Genomic DNA, 21,787 nt, shown 5'->3' on the forward strand with positions numbered 1-21,787 from the left:
TAAGTTTGATAAATAAAGGTTATAAGTAGCCTCATATGTATTCATTCAGAGCAACTTCTGCCACTAAGAAAAAGTCATCAGTTTTCAGACCTTCTTAAATTTTATAGTTTCAGATAAGGAAGTAGAGACCTTTATCTTTTAATCTACTTGCTCCACTGCACTTCTGTAACAATTTCTTAGAATAACAACAGTCTTGGATGGATGTAATTGGTTCCCACTTCTACATCTACACCAAGGCTTCTGAGAAATGTTAGAGAAAAATCAACATATCTGGCAGATTGATTCTGCTATAAATTCATGATGTCTAGCCTCAACTGAGAATTTAATGCCACAAGAAATCTGATTTTCTCCCTAATTATTATTCTGTATCTTCTTCACAGTAACTAAACTTATTATTCTCTCTTGAGTCTCACCTTCCCTCTCTCCAGCAGCAGTTGCCAAAAGAGGAAACTTAGAAATCATCAGATTGGAACTCTTTTACCTTTAAAATTACCTATTCAAGAACCTATTTTTTCTTCCCCTTCTGTTACAATGGAAAAGGTGTACCCTTTGCCATCCAAGTGTTCTGAATCCCATCCATTCCTACTATTTCCAGAACCTTGTTCTATAAGTTGCTTCCTTTCTTCAGTTCCCTCCTCACTCCTTCTCCTCTCCCTTGAATCTTTCCTATCCATATTCAAGTAAGTTTAATCTCTACCAAAGACAGGAAGGAAGGAAGGAGAGAAGGGAGGGAGGGAGGGAGGGGGAGAGGGGGAGGGGGGAGAGGGGGAGAGGGGGAGAGGGGGAGAGGGAGAGAGGGAGAGAGGGAGAGAGGGAGAGAGGGAGAGAGGGAGAGAGGGAGAGAGGGAGAGAGGGAGGGAGAAAGAAAGAAATCCCCATATAACTTCAAGTTTGGCTTCCAGCTCTGATGACTTTTCCCCTTCATAGCCAATTGCTCTCCAGTGTCTCACTGGACACACACAAATTTCTCAATTACCTATGGTACAGCTTCTCCCCCTTCCCCTCCATCAAATCCACTCTAGTCAATTCTTGAGTTTCACATAACTTCCCCAAATCACACCAATCTGGTAGCTGTTCCAATGGAAATTTTTCAGTCCTCACCTTACTAACCCCTCAAAGCATCAGATACATGACTGGGAGCCTCTTTCTTAGAAAATTCTCTTTCTTTAGCTATCATGACATCATACTATCCTGGCTCTTGATCTCTCTCTCTCCCTGGTTGGTGCTTCTCAGTCATTTCTGAGGCTCCCCATCCTCTGTGCAACATTACTGTTTCTACCCTATATTCTCATTCAACACACTTTCATTGAGTTTTCTAATATGTCCTCCAAGATTTCAATTATATATCTCAAATACTCCCATATCTACGTATTTGACCCCTATTTCTTTCCTGAACTCTAAGCAAATACCAAATTGCCCACTGTTATCTCTGACAACCTCATAATTACTTCTGTCTCTGTGTTCAAAACCAAGCTCAAATTTATAACCTTCCCCAACTTGTTCCTCCCACAGTCACTATTTCAGAGGCTAGAGAACCACTATCTTTCTAGTGGCCTGAATGCTAAACGTGGGAATTCCTTTTCCCCTCATCTTCATCATTTAATCAATAACCATACCCTGTACCTTCTCCTTCCTAAGTATCTGTTCAACCTGTTTACTATTCCATCCTCATGGCCACCAGCATTACTACTACACTGGCTTCCTAGGTGTTCTTTCTACCTAGCACCAATCTCTTCTCTAGTGATCTTTCTAAAAGACAAAGTTGCCCAAACTGTTCCTCTACTAAAAACGCTTCAATGGCTAACAAGTGCACTTAAGCTAAAAATCCATACTCTTCAACCACCTTATCAGGCCTCCTTATCAGGTCTCTCCAGCCTCAACTCAAGCTATTAATGACTTTAAACTCTCTGCTTCAGCTCTCTTTAATGTACTGTGCTCTCTCTCACCTCTGGTTCTCAGCATCGCTGAGAACAGAGGTTTTCTGCATCAGCACCCAGAGGGTTTGTAAAACACAGCTTGATGACCACATCTATCTGATTTAGTAGATCTGAGGTGGGGCCCCACGTGATGCTGATACTCCTGGGCTAAGGACCACACTTTGAATACCACTGGCCTAGAACAATCTTCCCCCCATTTTCACCTTACACTCATTCTTCATGTACCAGTTGAAATATTATTATTTCTAGTCATTCTCCCCAGATCTTCCCATGTCTGGGCAAGGTGCCTCCTACCACAGTTCCCTGCATTACTCCTATAACACTTACCACACTGTATAATAATTACTTCGTTATCTATTGACACCTCCCCATACTAGGCTGTAAGCATTATGACGGCAGAGATTCTAGCTTTCTTGTTCACTGTTGTATAGCATCCAACTATTAGATTAGATGCTAAATATATACTGATTGCTTTAATAAATTAAAGATAATTCAAAAAATGTTTACACTTCACAAGTTTTCTTTCTGCAAAGGATATTAAAAAAAATCATAAATATTATATAAATGCAAAATTCTGTTCTTTCCTTTAGCCCCTGTAACCATTTACTTTCTCGGGACAAAGAAATTTCTTAATCAAACAAGAAGCATGTAGTATTTCACAGCATTCCAACTTCTAAACGCCAACTGCCAACAAAGTCAAGCAGTGATATGAAAAGCTTCTTTGCTTTTCCCACATAGAAAAACCATATAATTAAGAATGACAAAATATGGGGCTTCCCTGGTGGCGCAGTGGTTGAGAATCTGCCTGCCAGTGCAGGGGACACAGGTTCGAGCCCTGGTCTGGGAAGATCCCACATGCCGTGGAGCAGCTGGGCCCATGAGCCACAATTGCTGAGCCTGCGCGTCTGGAGCCTGTGCTCCGCAACAAGAGAGGCCGCGATAGTGAGAGGCCCGCGCACCACGATGAAGAGTGGCCCCCGCTTGCCACAACTAGAGAGAGCCCTCACACAGAAACAAAGACCCAACACAGCCATAAAATAAAATAATTAATTAATTAATTAATTTAAAAAAAAAAGAATGACAAAATAAAGTATAAATTGGCTTTTTAAGCCACAATATGCTAAGATGAATAAAACTGACAAATTTTCTCTGAAGGTATCCAATGTTTACTCAGCAAATGGCATGTGACCTGGTTCTATTCCATCTCTTATCTCTCAAAAATTGAGTAGTGATACCATAAAAACCATATCATATTTAATGACATAACTTACATGATTTTTTGAACCTCAGTTTTACCATCTGTTAAATGAGGAAATTGGACTAAATTATACATAAGGTCTATTTCAGATTTAAAATTCTATACTAAGAATATTGTGGGTAAGAACTCTGTATTTAATCAAATTGCCAGCTAAATATTAAAGCAGTAGAAAATATACCAGGAATTAAAAATAGTAGGGGTAGAATATACCTGAGAAAAAAATCAGGAATTTCAGCTAGATTTAGTACAAGAGGACTGAATTGAAAGAATTAAAACTTTTCTCCTATTATCTGCAAAAAGCAGCAGATCTGGAGAATAAGTGAAGGACACCCTGGCAGCATCTTCAATGGTAGTCAGAAGGGTAGTGTGAAAGTGCTTCTTTACTTTTTCAGGACCTGATGGATTTAGGCAGAAACCCACATCAAGCTCCGAGAGAATGCAATTCAACTGTGCTTGGACTATAAGACATTAAGGTAGTCATGGTTATAATGATATGGCAAACAGAAAAAATTAGCAAACACAATGGGGAGAAAGCAATCTCAGAGGAGGAGATGGCCATCCTAAAGAATAACAGAAAATACCTCCCTTTGAAGCAGATTTATTAAAAAAGAAAAAAGGGGGGGGGAATGGAAAAGATTAAATACTAGGATATTTCTGATTTGTATTCTCAAAATGCTTTGTTAGGGTACAAGCACTGAAAATAGAGCAAGCCATTATGAAGACAAAAAAAAAAAATTTTTTTTCAGAAAAAACTACGTAGAGACTATATTAGCTTCCCATTGCTACTGTAACAGATTGCCACAAAATTTAGTAGCTTAAAAAGACAAATTTATTATCTTATAGTCTTGGAGGTCAGAAGTCCAAAGTGGGGCTCACTGGGCTAAATCAAGGTGTTGGCAGGACTGTGTTCCTTTCCAGAGGCTCTAGAAGAGAATTTTTCTGCCTTTTTCCACTTGCAGAGACGGCTCACATTCTTTGTCTCCTGGCCCCATTCCAGCTTCAAAGCCAGCAATGGCCAGCCAAGTCTTTCTCACACTGACATCATTCTAACACTGACTCTTCTTCCTCCATCTCCCACATTTAGGGACCCTTGTGATTACCTTCCCAGATAACCTAGGATAATCTCCCCATCACAAAATCCTGAACTTCATCACACCTGAAAAGCCCCTTTTGCCATGTAAATTAGCCTATTCAGTGGTTCCAGGATTAAGTATGCAATGGACATCATTAGAACTTCATCACTGTGCCCACCAAAGAGATGAAAAACCATTTCTCAATTAAAAACAATAATTCAGGCAATGAAATGAAGTATAAAAATTCCAGAAAACTGAAATGGCAAATAGAAAACAAACTTAGGAATTTTACTCAGTGCTCAGAGAAGATGGTCAGAGATAAGAATAAAAGGAAAAAAGGCACGTATAGGAAAAAAATTCCAAACATAACTAGCTTTCCAAGTAAGACTAGGACAAAGCTTAAGTAACACAGCTTGAAGCATAAGAAAAGTTATTGCTTAAAGAGAAAGACCTCAGATTACTGGTTTAAGTTTACATAAATTACAAAAGAGTTGATTAAAATCAACTAAAATTCAGATACAGCTAGGTTAGATTTTGGAATCTCAAGGTTAACATTCGAAACTCTAAAAATATAAAAAAATAAACAAACAAAAAGCAAACAAATCAAATATTGAGAGAGAGAAAATATGGTATTGCTAAGCTTCTGCTGTAGAATTCCAAAAGATAGAACACAACCAATCAAAATCTCCATTATTTCAATTATACTTCAATTTGGAAAAAATCTCCATTATATGGAGAAAATGTTTAAGATCCATAAATTCCACAGCCAACTATACTGATGTTCTCACAGGGGATAATAAAGAACAGTCCCAGAGATGTGGGAGCTCAGAAAGATCATCATCTACATTTCCTTCCTAAAGAAAATACAAATGCAAGTAAGCCATGAAAAAAGTAAAAATAAAAACCACAATAGAATAAAAAGACTGGCAGCAAGCATCAAAAATACACAAAACAAAATTGAGTCTAAGTAATTGCTCTCCAAATGGTTATAAAACAAAGCAAATATCAAAAATAACTCTTGAGGGTATACTTATTATAAAGACAATAAATTAATAATAATCTGGAATAACTGTATCAATAAGAACTTAAAAATGGGGGAAGAGAAGTATGGAAATATCTGTTCATTTTCTCTTATTACTCAGGTATGAATCAAAACATACTATTTAAATTGTAACAATAATTTTCAAAAATAAGTTTAAATATAATCGATTCAAAAGCCACCAAATTGAGTAGTTAATATACTAAAAGTAAGATGATTACTTTTCATATTACTGGAGAAAATAGAGTAAAAAAACAATGTATAGAATGACAATTCTGTGAAATTTATATAGGTAAGACTATAAATGGTTTTCTTTTCTTCTTTAGAAAAGAAGTATCTGTTGCAAGAAATTTAGGGGGAAACAAGAATATAATCAGACAAAACTCAAATACTTTTTTAAAGTCCATAATTCCAAAATGCCAATAACTATAATTAGAAATTTCTCTGTAATAAGTTACGGAATTCCGCCCTGCTCAAGAAACAAAGACATAAACAAAATAGAATGATTCCAAAAATACATTGTCCTCAAAGCTAAAAAGAGAAGTCCACATTCATGCCCTTTGCACATCCACCAATTACATTTCAGGACGATGGGGTGGAGGGAGGAGGCCTCATTGGCTGCTCTACAGAACAGATGCTCCAAATCTCAAAAATTTACCTCACCCTATCGTGTCATCTCAAAAGAAGTCATAACAACTCTGCCAAGCCTGAACTCTAAAGAGACACAGAGGGTGTTCATCTTCGCTATGCACTTCATTTCTTCATTGGCACATTCACAAACAGTTCTGGAATGCCAGATATGGGCATGGCACTGCGCTACGCTATGCCTTCCAGGGGTACCAACATGAAACACCTGGGCGCCTGGTGTGGGGTCACTCACGGTCCATCCAGTGTGGTTTTTTTTTTTTTTTTTTTAATAATATAGTCTTTTTTTTTTTTAATTTATTTATTGGCTGTATTGGGTCTTGGTTTCTGTGCGAGGGCTTTCTCTAGTTGCGGCAAGTGGGGGCCGCTCTTCATCGCGGTGCGCGGGCCTCTCACTATCGCGGCCTCTCTTGTTGCGGAGCACAAGCTCCAGACGCGCAGGCTCAGTAGTTGTGGCTCACGGGCCTAGTTGCTCCGCGGCATGTGGGATCTTCCCAGACCAGGGCTTGAACCCGTGTCCCCTGCATTGGCAGGCAGATTCTCAACCACTGCGCCACCAGGGAAGCCCCCAGTGTGGCTTTTAATCTCCTGAAAGACAACTACATCTTCATTAGCCAAGTGGAGAAGGGAGCACTTAGCACAATCTCACGAACTGGTAACTAAACCTTTATGATTTAGTAAGCATTTAGATAAGAATGTAAATATGTACTCTACTGACATCCTAAAGGGAGATTTTAATTTATACTGAATAAAGGACCAGTAATAAGATCTAAATCAAGCCAATTTGGTTTCCCACTTCTGTTAAAGTACAACAATGGAGTGGGTGAGGACTTCTTCCTGATTCTGATACTCACCAGCTAATTTGGTCTTTGGTAAGTCTCATAACTGCTCTAAGTGTCAATTTCTCATTTGTGAAATAAGATATCTCTAAGGGCTCTTCAATTCTAGTTCTTAAATCTAAAATAATCAGACCTTCCACACATTTCCTCCCTCTTCCCCCCACCAAAAAAAGATTGAAAAGAGAGGGCACATAATTTAATTAAATGCAATTAAGTCTCTATTAACAAGAAAAATAGTTCTCACACTTTTTAGAGTCTCAAATTAGAAACAATAAAAAGAAAAAAAAGGAATGATCTACCACTATAATCAGAAAATAGGACACAAAACAATGCTGATGCAAACTAAAAATGTTCTAAAGTTAGAAAGTTATCCTCAAAGTAGCTGAAGAATGTGCAACTACTAGATTTTTCAAACTTTACCTGAAAAAGTACATAAAATGCTACTTCTTACACATAACAATGTACGTGAATATGATGGACACACGTAAAAAAGAAAACTATGGAAAACAAAGTGTAAATCAATAAAAATACTTCATATCTGTTATGGCCCCTTGTAACAGGCTGAGTGAGTGACATCATATCAGTTGAATTTCCGGAGAGAATTTTGAGTCTGGGCCCAAGAGGAAGAAATGGAAAACAAACAAACAAGCCTAAAAACACTAAGACATGCTGGAGAAAAATATAGTGTTTTAGATGCACTGCTGAGCTAAAAGGGAACAGCAAACTGAGGTGATAGGCTGCCCTGGCAGCAGACTGTCAAGATCATGGAGACAGGGCATTAAATATTACTGAGAAAAAGAAAATGAGCCATTGGCCTTGACTGAGGAAGTGACTTAGAACTGAGACCCAATAGTTAAGCCAGGAGTCTTGAAGATCTCCCTATCAGTAAAAGAGTGGAACAGAAAAAACAATCTACCCAGGTGCACTGGGGAAAACAAGGAAGTTTGTCTTAGCTTAGGCTCCAGGTTGGGAAATAAATAAATTAAAAGACTCCCTTCAGAAATCAAGACCCCTCCCTTCCCAATCAAGATGGGATTTGAAGTTATTAGACCTTCTGCCAAGTCTGAGAATGAAGTTAGACCTTTGCCAAATCTGAGAACCCACAGGAGGAGAAATTAACACAAACCACAGTCCTTAGCCTGTGATATCTCCGCCCCCCTCCCATCCACGTGCTGGCACTAGCAAGCATCAAACCTCTCCAGAGGGCCAGACCTCAATACAGCCACACAGGATTCTCTCGAATCAGCCCCACTGATGATGAATTCATCATCCCAAAGACTAAAAACACACAGGAAGGATACCATGTATGAGAATCGGCAGAACAGTACACAGTAGGATAGAACCCAAGAATATCAGACTAAAGACAAGACTGAACCGACTGAGGTTTTGCATTCTCCCTTCTCCACTTCAACTGGTTCCAGTTACATTTCCATTTCTATTCTTTAATGCTTATTTTTAATATTTTAACATGCATACTTGACTTGAAGTCTAAAGGTAATCCTCTTCCCTTGATGAGCTTTCACTCCAACACCTCTGGTTCCCATGTTACTGTGGTTCAGCATTTTACTTCCATTTGTTTTGAAACCTACCTAAAATTACCTCATATTACTGTTTTGATTTTCCATTCTCAGTTTATTTGGTTATATTTGTATGAAGCCAGCATACCCACGGTACAAGAACAAAAAGGAGATTAAGAGTGAAATAAATTACTGGCCAGTATTATTTAAGAACATAAATGAAGAGTTCCTAAATAAAATATAGTTTCTATATCTGTATATCTAGAGCTAGATCTATATAGGGAAAGAGAGAGAGGTGTGACTAAATAGAGCTTATTCCAGAATGCAAAGATGATTTAACATTTAAAAATCTGGTAATAGAATTCACCACACGAACAAATTCAAGGAAAGAAGAAAGGCCAATGATCATCTCACTAGAAATGGAAATACGCGTTTGGTAAATTTAAATATCCTTTCATGATAATTTGGCAATCTAGGGTTAGAAGGAAACTTCCTTAACTTGGTAAAAGGTTTATGTATGGCAATTGTCATATTTGATGGAAATATTCCCTTTTAAGGCAGAAACAAAACAAAGGTGATTCAATCACCAGTTGCTTTTAGCATGTATTGGTGATTATAGCCAAAACAATAAGGAAAAAAAAAAAGGAAAGAATTGGAAAAGAAAAACTTACTGTTTTTCACAAATGATTAATCAGTTACATATAAAATGCAAGATAATATATAAACAAACTGTACTAACAGAGTTTAGTAAATTTGCTGGATTAACTATCAAGCCACATGAATCAACTGTGTTCCTACAGAAACACCAGAAAAAAAATTTTTAATTATTATTTCAAGGACAACCCATTTACAATAACAAAAGGTCTAATGTATCTAGGAATAAGTCTAAATATTCAAAAGCTTACAGCGAAACCTAAATAACTGAAGAGATACTATTTCATGGACAGAAAAAGGTGTTAAGATGCCAATTTTCCCAAAATTAATATATAAATTCAATGCAATAAAATGAAAATCCCAAAAGGGTTTTTCACGAAGCTTGACAGGCTCCCTGAACACTGCTACAGAAGTACAGAAGAGCCAGAGTATCCAAGATAACTTGGAAAACAAAGAACTAGATGCCCTATGGAAAAGCATATGTTATTTTAAAGTGATAATAGTAAGACATGATATTGGCACAGAAAAACATGAACAGCCAATGGAATAGAATAAAGAACCAGAAACACACATTTCCATGGTAACTCGATATAAGAGACATGGCTTTACCCACCAATGGGGAAAACAGTGTAACTGTTCATCTATATGAAAAAATAAAACAAATTGACTGTTATGTCATATCATATCATACCCAGAAATCAATTTCAGGTGATATAAAGACATATGTAAAAAGCAAATAAAGAATATATTTATAATTTGTGAATAGGGGGATTTTTCTAAACAAGACCAAAACATTGACAAAATTCAAGACTTCTGTGCAGGAAAAGACTTCCTAATCAGTGAAAAGAAAAGCTGAAGAATAGTAAAAAGTTTGGCAATGCACATAAAAAAGGCTTAGTTTACAAATCAAAACAGAAAAGTCAAACAATCCAATAGCAAAATAGGCAAAGACGGGGACAGGCAATTCATAGAAGAGGAAAACTAAATGGCCAGTCGTCACATGAACAGATAATTACCCTTCCGGGGAATCAGAGAAAGTTAAATACAAACTGCCGTCAGACCCAATTAATCATTCCATCAGGTGGGCAAAATTTAACAAGTCTGAAAATATCAAGAGTTGGCGAAGACTGTCATACAGTTATGGTGGGAATAAAATTTCAGTACAACTGCTTTGCAAAACAGTTTGGCAAAAACCACTTAAATTGGACATGTTCATACACATGATTGAGAGACTCTAACCCCAGAAAAACTCACACATGTGCATAAGGAGACATATACAAGAATTTTCATTGCCACTCTTTTATAATATCAAAATATTAGAAGCAATGTAAATATCTGTCAACTGGAGAATGGATAAACTGCAAAATAACCAAAAGGGTATGCTATAAAGCAGTCAAAATGAACAAAGTAGAGCTTTACGTATGCTAATGACTAAAGCAATTTGCAAAGTATACATGCAGTGCACCATTCTTAGAAATGTAAAAAACTTACAAAAATACACTATATATTGTTTAAACATTTTCTTCACATATGTATATACCCACAAACACATGCGGGGAGATGATAAATAACAATATTTATGGTCTGAGTCAAGACGGAGGTTAATAGAATTGGGAAGGAGTACAAGGGGCTCAACTTTATCTATAATGGTTCTTTGTTTTATTTATTAAAGCCTAAGATATTTTCTTATTGAGGTATAATTGACATATAGCATTAGTTTCAGGTGTACAACATAATGATTCGATATTTGTATATATTGTGAGATGATCACCATAATAAGCCTCGTTAACAAGCATCACCATACATGGTTACAAAATTTTTCTCGTGATAAGAACTTTTAAGATCTACTCTCAGCAACTTTCAATAATGCAATATAAGTATTATTAACTATACTCACCATGCTGTACATTCCATTCCCAGGACTTTTTTATTTTACAACTGGAGGTCTGTACCTTTTGACCATCTTCACCCAAAAGATTCTGAAGCCATTACATCAAAATGTTAACATTTTAAAAGCTGGGTAATAGACATCCTATCGTATTATAACACTCTCTACACTTTTCTGTATGCTTGACATATTTTTTTTAACATCTTTATTGGAGTATAATTGCTTTACAATGGTGTGTTAGTTTCTGCTGTATAACAAAGTGAATCAGCTATACATATACCTATATCCCGACATATTTTTAAAATAACAAACAGCTTATTCAGTCGGAGTCAAAGCAAATGGGTTCTGTTGTCAATAAAGCAGGGAGGTGAAGGAAGCAGAGGGGAAGGAAAGTAGTGAGCGCTATAGCTAGGCTCCACCAGGCCCAAAGAATGATTAACGGATAAAAACTGAAATACGTGATCATGCTTCACTTAACATTCCTATTTCCTGGGAGACAGCAAAGGGTCTGGGAGATAACATTACAGATGAGAGCTTATTAGCTTATTATTAAGCTTATTATTAGCTTAGAGCTTAGACCCCAGAATTGGTGAGATCTGGGTTCAGATTCCAGTTGTTTTGTTTACTAATATGACTTCAATAAATTACTTAACACTCTCCTCTTAGGAGTTAGTCTCCTCATCTGTAACACAGAGAGAAAAACACCACCAGGACTGAGTTATTATTCAGTTTCTGTAACATCCATTTCTCCTGAAACTTTTAAATCAAGTAACCCAGAGGGTTTAAACCTTCATAAACCAAACACCACCTCTAAAATGCACCCTTCTTGAACTCACAGATCAAAACAAGATAATTAAATAATTCATCCAATGAAGAAAATTATTTTCTCTTGGCCCTTTTTATTTCCATAGGCTAAGAACAGAATATCTTTCTTTATTATCTTGTTTCAAATCCATTTTTTTTTTACAATAATACGTGTGGACTGGTGTCTAGGCTCTATTTCTTCCAATGGTTTATCTATCCCTATACAAATACCACACTGACTTATTTATTATAATGTTATAATAAATTCTGATATCTGGAAGATCACTTTTTCCCACCTAGGTCATCTTCTTCAAGATGATATTGGCTAGTTTTGACCTTTTGTATTTTGATATGAATGTTAGAATCAGCTCGTGAGGTTTCAAGACAATTTTTTGGAATTTTTATTGTGACTGCATTGGACCTACAGATGCATTTAAAGAGAACTGACATGAAATCAATGAATCTTACAATCCATTGACATGGTATCTCTCTGTTTAAGTCTTCTTTAATGTCTATTAATAAGGTTTTATAAATAATCTCAGAGTTCTTATACCAATTTTATTATTAGAGTTATTCTTAAATACTTGATACTTTTAAGGCATTTGTATACAGGATTTTTGGGTAGTTTTCTCATTTAACAGTTTTTTAAATTGAGATATAACCGACATAGATCATTGTATTAGTTTTAGGTGTTCAATTTTTTATTATTTATTTTATGTTTACTCATGGTAAAAAGTATTTAATAAGCGCCACATCGGTACAGAAAAACACACAGCCTATATAGCTCATCCTTTAAAACTAGAACAGCCAAGTGAAAAGTCAGCAGGGATTCTTATTTTTACTTTAAAAATAAAAATAAAAACAAACTAAATAACAACTAAGGTACACATTGGGAATTGAGCTACTACAGTTTTTCTTTCTAGAGATATGACATCCATGTTTTGTCAGTAATGTTCTATCAAACATTGTACTAAACCAGTGTACTAAATCCAAGCAGACAGATGACCAGTAAAGCTGTTTGCTACCTCCTACTGAGCTAGACCAGTGGAACACTATCTTGGTAGGATTATTTTGACAGTAAGAAGTAAGTGCAGAGCCCCTACCCCAATAGAAAACCTAAGGAGCTGTTTTACACAGAAAGGGTTTTAAGCAAACCTGCACAAACACTAACATGCTCTAAGAAAGGAAACCTTTCAGACTACTTCCAGCATACATTCATTGGTGCCCAGTAAAATAGGAACACCAACGTAGCAAGCATGTTTGCTTTCATAGCACTAACAGCTAAAAAGCACACAGCATATAATACTTTGATCTTGAAGTGGGGAATCATGGAAGTTCCAAGATTATATCCACTAGGTTAGCCTGAGTATTCATCTATAAAAATATTTTTTAAAAAACACGTAAACGAGAGTTATAGAAACAATGGGACTACATCAGGACCAGTAGAAGACAGTGATACAAGGACTGTACCTGTAAGACTAGGAATTGATTTTCACATGTACCTTTTAGGTAAAGGAAATCTAAGTTGATTCCTACGGCCAAGACTAGCTGTGACAGTAGGATTTTCAGAAATCTTAAGATGGGCAGCTAGCTTGAGTTAACCCCTAGATAAATACTCCCAGTCAAAAACCCCACTGAGGCTGCAGGACTGAAACTCTGACCCATATAAAAAGCTGAGTGCACAAAAAGCCTGGTGGGACATGCAATGCCTGCTGGCTCAAGAGAGTTGGTGATAGGGTTCTTCCAACATGGGCACACCAACATGTATGCTGAGGAAGTGCCCCCCAGGTGGAATGCTGGTCTTGGGCTTCATGCAGGAGCCAGACTCAGAAGCTCCTGCGAGAGGTGTCTACTCAGGGAGGAGTACTAGGGTTACCGAAGACAAGAACGCGTCCAGGAAGTCAGGTAATTTTCTTCTGATCCATCAGTACTTAACACTAGTGAAGAGCTGCAGAACAGAGTCAGTCTTTCCAAGACGTATTCTTCTGACATCATTAGCCAAAGCCTCTCCCAGTCTATTGGCCTGGTGATGTCTAGAAAGATCCCATTACCTGCAAGTGGGACCTAGTGCCGCAGATTGTTCTGGGAAGGTGGCATAGAAGATGATTTGCACAATGAAATCACCACTAAACCGCTGCTTAAGTCCAGTCCCCAACCTTCTCTTTCTGCTCGGTAGTCCGGAAACATTTCTTTAAAATCTGGAAAATCCGTAAACGTGAGAAGCACGTCGAAAATGTCAACGGCCACTTCATCTTTATGGTGCTGTAAAGTTGCAGTGAAAGCCCCCATCTTAAATCCAGGAATCCGCTCCAACAGCTGTTCTTCTATATACTTTTCTACCAAAGAAATATATTCGTTAAAAGTAGGTGTGTAGGTGAGCTTACTCTCTTCTGTGTCTTCAAACTCCTGGTAGTACTTGCCCATGCAATTCCTCTGTAATAGCTGGAACTCACCATCCATGATAATGTCCTCTTAATATCCAACCACAGCATCAAATTCTGCATCAGAGGCGAAGAGACGGGCAGCGGGAAGCTCTCTTCCTCTGGGGCATCCATTGCCGCCGCCGCCGCATCCACCGCGCTCGGGGGGAGCTGGCCGCCGGCCTTCTACCCCGCCCGCGGCCCGGGCGCATCCTCCGCTCTGCGCCGCAGAGCCCCAACCGGCATCGGGAAGGCCTCGCCGCCGAGGCCGCCGGCGGCTCACGGCCCAGCTGGGTAGCGCCTGCGCACGACGCCCCGGCCTCAGGCTCCGCGGCTGCGGCCACGCGCCGGCCGGGCCTCTAAGCCCTGCCAGGCCTCACTAAACTCGCCGCTGCCGCCGCGGGGTCCAGGCGTCCGTTACCGCGCCCCGCTTCTCAATTTTTAAAAAAACAGATTTGTATATCTATTCTTTAAGTTCTTGTTGTATTCTACTGCCCATACTTACTGTATTCTTATTCTTACAAACAGCTTCTCGATGCTTTTTCCGTGACTAGCTTAGAGGAAAGCAATAAGATGTGCAACTGAAAAGAGGCAGTTTTTAATATTTTAAATACTTAATGCAATTTTAAAATATTTTTCAGAAAAAAATCATGCAGAAAAGTTCTCATAAGAATAAATGTGTATTCCGGCTACATCATTTGAGTTACACATCTTGGCATAACAGGACTACAATCTCGCAGATTCCCTGTCATTCGCCACCTTGTTCTTTCTACCTTTTCTTTCTCCGCTGATACGGAGTTGAATTCCCAGCTGCAGGCTGTGTTGCTCTGCTTTTCCAAGCTGGTCTTGAATGAGACAGTGAGCTGACCAGCAGCTGAGTCTCTCCATCTGGACTTGTCACATCTATGCCTGACCATAACCTCTGAGTCCTGAGTTCCCACTGTGCATGCATATACAAACCAGCATGTCAGAGGTAAGCCCAGAGCACAGGCCATAGGGCTGGGCTTCTTCCTGGGCCCTTTGTTTTTGCCAGGTTTTTGCCAGGTGACTTTAGTAACTTGATCAACCACAGTTAAGGTAATGCTAAACAGAGTTCTAGAATATGCAAAGCCCTTGGAGTTGGGGCCCAAACCTGAATCCAGATGAATGACTTTTTCTCCCAGGCTTGAACTAAGGCTTCAAACCTCCCTATGCTGGCTGGTGGAAGTTCATCTCAGTGCAAATACTTTTAAATCGGGCAGCTATCTTGTTCACCAACAACCATACCCTATCCCTCTTCCTACAGGACAGGCGCTCTTGCTCCCAAAGGTTGTCTGAATCTTTGAAAGTTGCTTAATACCTAACCTTGCCTTTCAGGAATTCATCCCTCTCATGGCCCTTTCAGAAACATTTTATCGGATGTTAAGGAGCAGATAACAACCCACTATCACTCCTCTCCCAGCCTGAGCCTGCCCAGGATGATCATTTACGAAATGGAATAAGTCTAACTTACAGGCAGTTCTTTAAGGGATGCTATGTGATTACCAAATGGTAGTATCATCACGCAGCAAATGAAGGTGGAATTTTTAAATGACAGTCTTATTACAGCAAGGTACAGTTCTCAAAAGACAAAGATCCCCTGGACCCTCTGATTACCATCTCCTCAGCTGGTAAAAACAGCAGGGCATTTTCCCACCTTAGCATTTACTCATGGAATAGCTGCAACTAAAGTTCAAAGAAAAATAACTGGAGAAGCTAGGAGTGTAAAAAGGAAAATAGGCCAAGAGCACCATCATGGGCAGTAAGAGGGAGGAAGCCACATCACTTTGAAGGATAAAGAATTGGCTCCATTAATCATTAAAGACTAAACCAATTAGAAAGAAAAAGAAACAAACATGAAAGGTCTCATTTGTGGTTTACCCTAGGTATCCCAGTAAAATTTTGTCTTATGAATAGAAAACTCCAAATGTGCCCTTGGATTCTGAAATAAGATATCCTCTCAAACTTTATCTGTGTTTATAAACACAAAAGGGGGCAGAGATGAATTCAAATTGCAATATGAGAACAAATTTAACTTCTAATAGAAACATGGTTCAAGATGGAGTAAGTCAGAAATCTCAGTGTTTATCTCCACACGCATTTATTCCTGGCAATACACTGGAGTTTTCCTTAGAGTGTTTATCCAACTTGGCTTTCCTCTGATGGATCTTCTGGCATACTACACATAAGCGCGTCATACACACAGGCCATATGTAGAGATAACCACTCACTCCCTACAAAAAACTATGGGGAATAATTATGGGGAAAAAGGAAGGAACTAACAGATGTCAGGGATCTATTAAGAGGTTAATACTGTACAAAGCACCTAGCAGATATATTGCTATTTAAATCTGTGAGCACAGTGTATATTATTGGAATTCTAGACATTAAGAAAAAAGAATTAGCTGAAGAGAGATCTATATTGAAAGGGATTTAAACCTATATTTGAGCCAAAATTCACCTGGATCTAAGCCCACGCATTCTCTTTTCTCTGGGTAGGTGAAGCCAGACCACACTATGTCTTCATTATGTGGCACTGGAAACATACTTCATACTACAAGTAATTGCTCACACTTTAGTCCAAAAGAAAGTTACTACCAAGATAGCCATGATCCCTTACTTTAGGGACTGATAATTTAACACATGCAACAATTCCATTTTTAAACCTTAAAAAGTCATTGAATAGTTTCAGGCAGAAGAGTAAACTGATCTAATCAGTGTTTTTAAAAGATAACACTTCACATACCAACTGCAAAAACACTTTTGAGAAAAGCAATTGGGAAATTCTGAATATGGACCAGTAGAAAATGATATTAAAATGTTGTTTTTAATTTTGCTATGTGTAAGAATGGGACTGTGGTTATATAAGTGAATTCTTTCTTAGAGATGCATATTGATGTATGAGGACTGAGATAAAATAACAGGATGCCAAGGATTTGCTTTAAAATATTTCATCCCCCCAAAATGGGAGAAGGTGAAACAAGTTTGGCCAAATGTTAATAACTGTTGAATCTCAGTGATGGCTATGTTGGGATTCATTATATTATTCTTTTGATTTCTGTGAATGTTTGAAAACTGCATAATACAAAGTTCTAAAAAAAAAAACAAAACAGAAGTCTTTCAATCTCAAAAAACACAACCCACTGAACATGGAATTCAACTGCTTCAATCTAAATGTATCCACTCTCTAATATCAGAAATAAAACCTCTAAATACCTATTAGTAATGATGTTCAAAAACACCTGTCTTCCAGCAGACACCAAGTAGAGACCTACTTGTTAGTTATATCAGAGAACTGGGTAAGAACTAGGGGAACAAATCTGTTGATGAAGTTGAAGACATTGAGCATCTACCCAAATTCACATTTTTTTTTTTTAAATAAATTTATTTATTTATTTATTTATTTATTTTTGGCTGTGTTGGGTCTTCGTTTCTGTGCTCAGGCTTTCTCTAGTTGCGGCGAGCGGGGGCCACTCTTCATCGTGGTGCGCGGGCCTCTCAATATCGCGGCCTCTCTTGTTGCGGAGCACAGGCTCTACACACGCAGGCTCAGTAGTTGTGGCTCATGGGCTTAGTTGCTCCGCGGCATGTGGGATCTTCCCAGACCAGGGCTCGAACCCGTGTCCTCTGCATTGGCAGGCAGATTCTTAACCACTGCGCCACCAGGGAAGCCCCAAATTCACATCTTTAATGAAAGCTACGGGACATCACTTGAAGGGATCAAAATATCTTCGTTTCCTTGGCTTGAAACCAAGACAGCCACTTAGCAAATGAGACAGAATGAAATACCGTGTAAAATACTGATGGCAAAGATTCCTTCCTTACTGGAATCACAGGTGTGAGATCCGAACGCCTTTGAAGTTCTTAAACACCTCTTCTGATCTCTAATACCAGTCGGTTTGAGAGAGCCCAAACCACCCATTCATGGATTGAACTATTGACCCCTCCATTCAAAAAGAAAATAAAACTTTTAATCCATACTCCACCCACAGTAACTGGATGAACCACGGTTCAAGTCCTGCTAAACAGCATTGTTCTAGAAACAGAAAATGGTCATTGGTTACCTATTCTACCTCCATCCCCTCCCATCCCCACAGGGTAAGAGCACATTCGTTTAACCAAAGCACGAACATGTTCCTGTCTGCAAACATCTCCGGAGCCTCGTTTGGGTGCTCTTTATCCGGACTAGCGGAACTATAAAGCAGCTCCAAACACAGCCTTCCTGCTGCGGCTAAGCCCAGTCTCGCCTCAGTATTCATCTAGCGTCAGAACAAGGTGCTGTCTCTCCCAGCGTGAGCAAACAAAAATCCATCTTACAGTCTAGGCAGGAGTCAAGCAGGGAATACAAACTTGGCCCACTTCAAAGCACCAGGCGTATCTTTCACTGACTAAACAGCAATTCCAGCAAGAGTGACAATGAACCTTTCTTCCCTATTATTGTTGGAAACAATCACCAGCTATTTTGTTCATATTAATTAGTTTATATCTAGTAATAGGCAGCCTTGATTAGAAAAATGCTCTTTGTTACCAAATGAATAGAGTACCAAACAAAACCAAAAGCTTTTTTTTTTAAATTGTTGTTTTTGTCTTAGGAAAGGATTGTCAGGCCTTTCACACTTGAATGTGGGTTTATCTTTGCACAGGTCCCTGAATTCACTCTAAAAGAATGCAAGTTGATGTGCCAGACAATACCGGGTGAAGCTGATTGAGTGAACAGCTTATTACGCCTTGCCTAAGGAGATGCTGTATTTAAATTACTTTTACCTTCTCTGAACCTGGGGAAAACTTGATAATAGGAGAGATTACATGAATACAGGCTTGGGGGCAAGGGCAAATCAGCCTCGGATTAAAATCTGACTGCACAAATTACATGTGAAGAGTTGACATATAATCAAGATGCTCATCATGGGCGAGAGGATCCTGGGAACCAAGTGACCCAATGATCTGCATCTCTCCGGAAGGGTAAGCTGCCTCTCTCTGTGACCTAACACCCCAGCTTACAGCCGACTCCTTCCAAGAGGGCTTGAGTTCCCCCAACTATCAGAAGCTACTACTGTTCCCAACACATGGTGAGAATCATGGGACTCATTTCCCTGGTTGAGATTCATTAATTAATTGGTTCAACGCAGTTGTTAATAGTCAAGGTTTGAACCCAGGTCTAAGGCACACGAGCTACGCAGGCTTGTTTGAGGTTAATGTTAAATACCTTCATTTGGCTTCCGAGACCCTGCAAAACCTTCTCCAACTTTGTAATCTAACACATCTACCTTTTCTACAACCTTAAGTATGCCGATAAGTATTTAACAATGGGTGCTCAGGAATGAGGGCCTGTGTTTGCCAATTTCTGTGGTGTAAATACTCCACCCTGGCTGATTTCAGGCTATAAGCATGAAGTCAACTGGCTTACAAAATTCCTTTGAAAGTTGAACAATCAGATCTTGTGAGCTGGCAGAGCTGGCTCTAGACATCACTGCTCACAAACTCATACCCCAGTCTACTGCAGCCACCCCTGAACTCACATCCCAATGCTGTGAGCTCTCACCTTGGGACACCTGACATTCACACGGGCTGTTTCCTCTCCCTTACCAGAATAACTCATCCTCATTCACAAGCTCCCAACCTGGCAGTCTTCCTTCGAGAAGCCTTCCCTGATTCTACACGTCTTTTCTGCTGTTCCACTTTACCCGCAGAGCACCCATACTTCCTGTATCATAGCATTTGTGACACAGCATTCTAATTTTTTGTTTGCTTATCTGTGTGTTTCCCACTACATTTATAAACTCTGACAGGGCAAAAGCCTTCTTTATCTTATTTAACTCTTGCATCCCCAGGCCTGCCACAGTGCTTGCTGAAAAATACCGAGATGTATTGAGCAATGTGTCAGACACTGTTCTAAGTTCTACACACATGATCTCATTTCAACCCTAAAACCACCCTATGAAGTTGACTTTTTCATGATGATGCTCATTTTGCAGATGAGGAAACCAAGGCACTGAGAGAGTGAATACCTTTTCTCCTCTCCCCCAACAGGCTCAGTTACGAAATACTGGAGCCAGGATTTGAACCTAGGCAATGTGACTGAAGAGCCTTGTGTATCCTTCTGGACCAGTGTTTCTTAACTTTTTTTTTTTCTATTGGTGACGCTCAAGGAGGAAATTTTAATTAAGTTCAAATTCTCCCTAAGGAGAAATTAAGTACTAAGGAATAGGATTTCATCGGGCAAGGTTAAGCTCTGGAGGGATTTTTCATCTCCCAAGATCCAATTTTTGCCCTCTTGGGGACAATCTCTTTCCCGTTGACAATGTGTGTTACAGATTTTTCACTATACGCATTTACATAATGTACCATATGTTTATCCCTAAAAACATATGGTCTTGTTTCATAGTTTTAATGATATCTTCCTGTAAGTTTCATTCTGCATCTTGCTTTCTTTTCACTCCACTAGATATCTTGAGGAGACAGAGCTGTGCTGAGATAGACAGATATCCATCATTTAACTGCAGTATTAAAATCATATCAACATGACCGACTATATTAAGTCCTTCTACTATTGAATATTAGAAAGTTTTGCACTTCTTGGCCTTCAATGAATGCGTCAATGAATATCTTCCTGCACATCTTCTTGGACTCATGTGTTTCTAACATAGGTACCAAGATGGGAACAGAGCATATGCAAAGGTCTATAATTTTAACAGATACTGTCAAATTACTTTCCAGAGTGACTGGACCAATTTACTTTCCCACAGAGACTTTACAAGAGTATATATTCCCCCAAGTGGTTATACTAAATATGACCTCTTTCTACCTAGGGCGGTGCTAAACATTTTCATTAAATGAGTCATTTAAAAATATTTACATTACTCACCAGCTGATAGTAGCTTGTATAAGAGGGAAGATGTGTAGATAAGATGATGCTGTTGGAAATGCTGACAAAAGAGAGCAATGAGACTGGGATGCTGGAATGCCCTGTCCAGAAAACCTGTCCTAGGGCCTAACTCACTCCACAAAAGGCTAAGAATAGTCATTGCGAGGGAACAGCTGCAGTGGACTTTGAAATGGTGACCTCAGGTAACAGGCAGTAAATCTTTTTACCCATTTACCATGTCTCTCTCTCGGGCACCAAGAACACTACTGAGGGCAATGGAAACCAAACACCCAAAGTAAATGAGGTGTTGAAAAAGCAATGATCCATTTACCAGAAACAGAAATACACATGATGGTGATAACACGAAACATCCTGGAAAATGATACCACAAACTTTATAATGTTAAGGAACAGCAATGACTTTCCATATGATAAAATTCCAAGGTCTTCCAGAGAAGAAGAAAAGCATTTATAGTAAATCAAGTAGAAATGCCCCTTTCTCCTTTCTCCCTCTCCTTCTTCCTTTCCCTCCGTCCCCTTCTTTACACACACACACACACACACACGCTCTCTCTCTATATATGTATAACTGAATCACTTTGCTGTACACCTGAAACTAACATAACACTGTAAATCAACTGTACTTCTATAAAAAAACAAAAAATTTTTTTAAAAAAACCCCACCCAGTATAAAAATACATAGGTCTGTTTCTTCAGATCTCCATTTCCTTAAGAAGGCTCCCATATCATATAAAACTTGTATTCAATTAAAAAAAAAAAGAAATATATACAAAATTTAGTAGCCTGCAAAATGATACAAAGAAAAGAAAG

The 21,787-nt window shown here is 38.7% G+C and overlaps 1 protein-coding gene and 1 pseudogene across 9 annotated transcripts in view; both read right to left on the reverse strand.

Moving 5' to 3' along the window:
- LPAR1 (lysophosphatidic acid receptor 1) overlaps window positions 1-21,787 on the reverse strand; it is a 160,320-nt gene that overhangs the window by 61,472 nt on the left and 77,061 nt on the right. The gene's annotated exons all lie outside the window — the stretch shown is intronic.
- On the reverse strand, window positions 823-14,215 carry LOC309634283 (ADP-ribosylation factor-like protein 2-binding protein pseudogene; annotated as a pseudogene). Its single transcript has one exon. The product of its transcript is annotated as an ADP-ribosylation factor-like protein 2-binding protein pseudogene (transcript).

Source organism: Balaenoptera borealis (genome assembly GCF_965194805.1).
Source record: "Balaenoptera borealis genome assembly, chromosome: 8".
Lineage (NCBI taxonomy): Eukaryota > Metazoa > Chordata > Mammalia > Artiodactyla > Balaenopteridae > Balaenoptera > Balaenoptera borealis.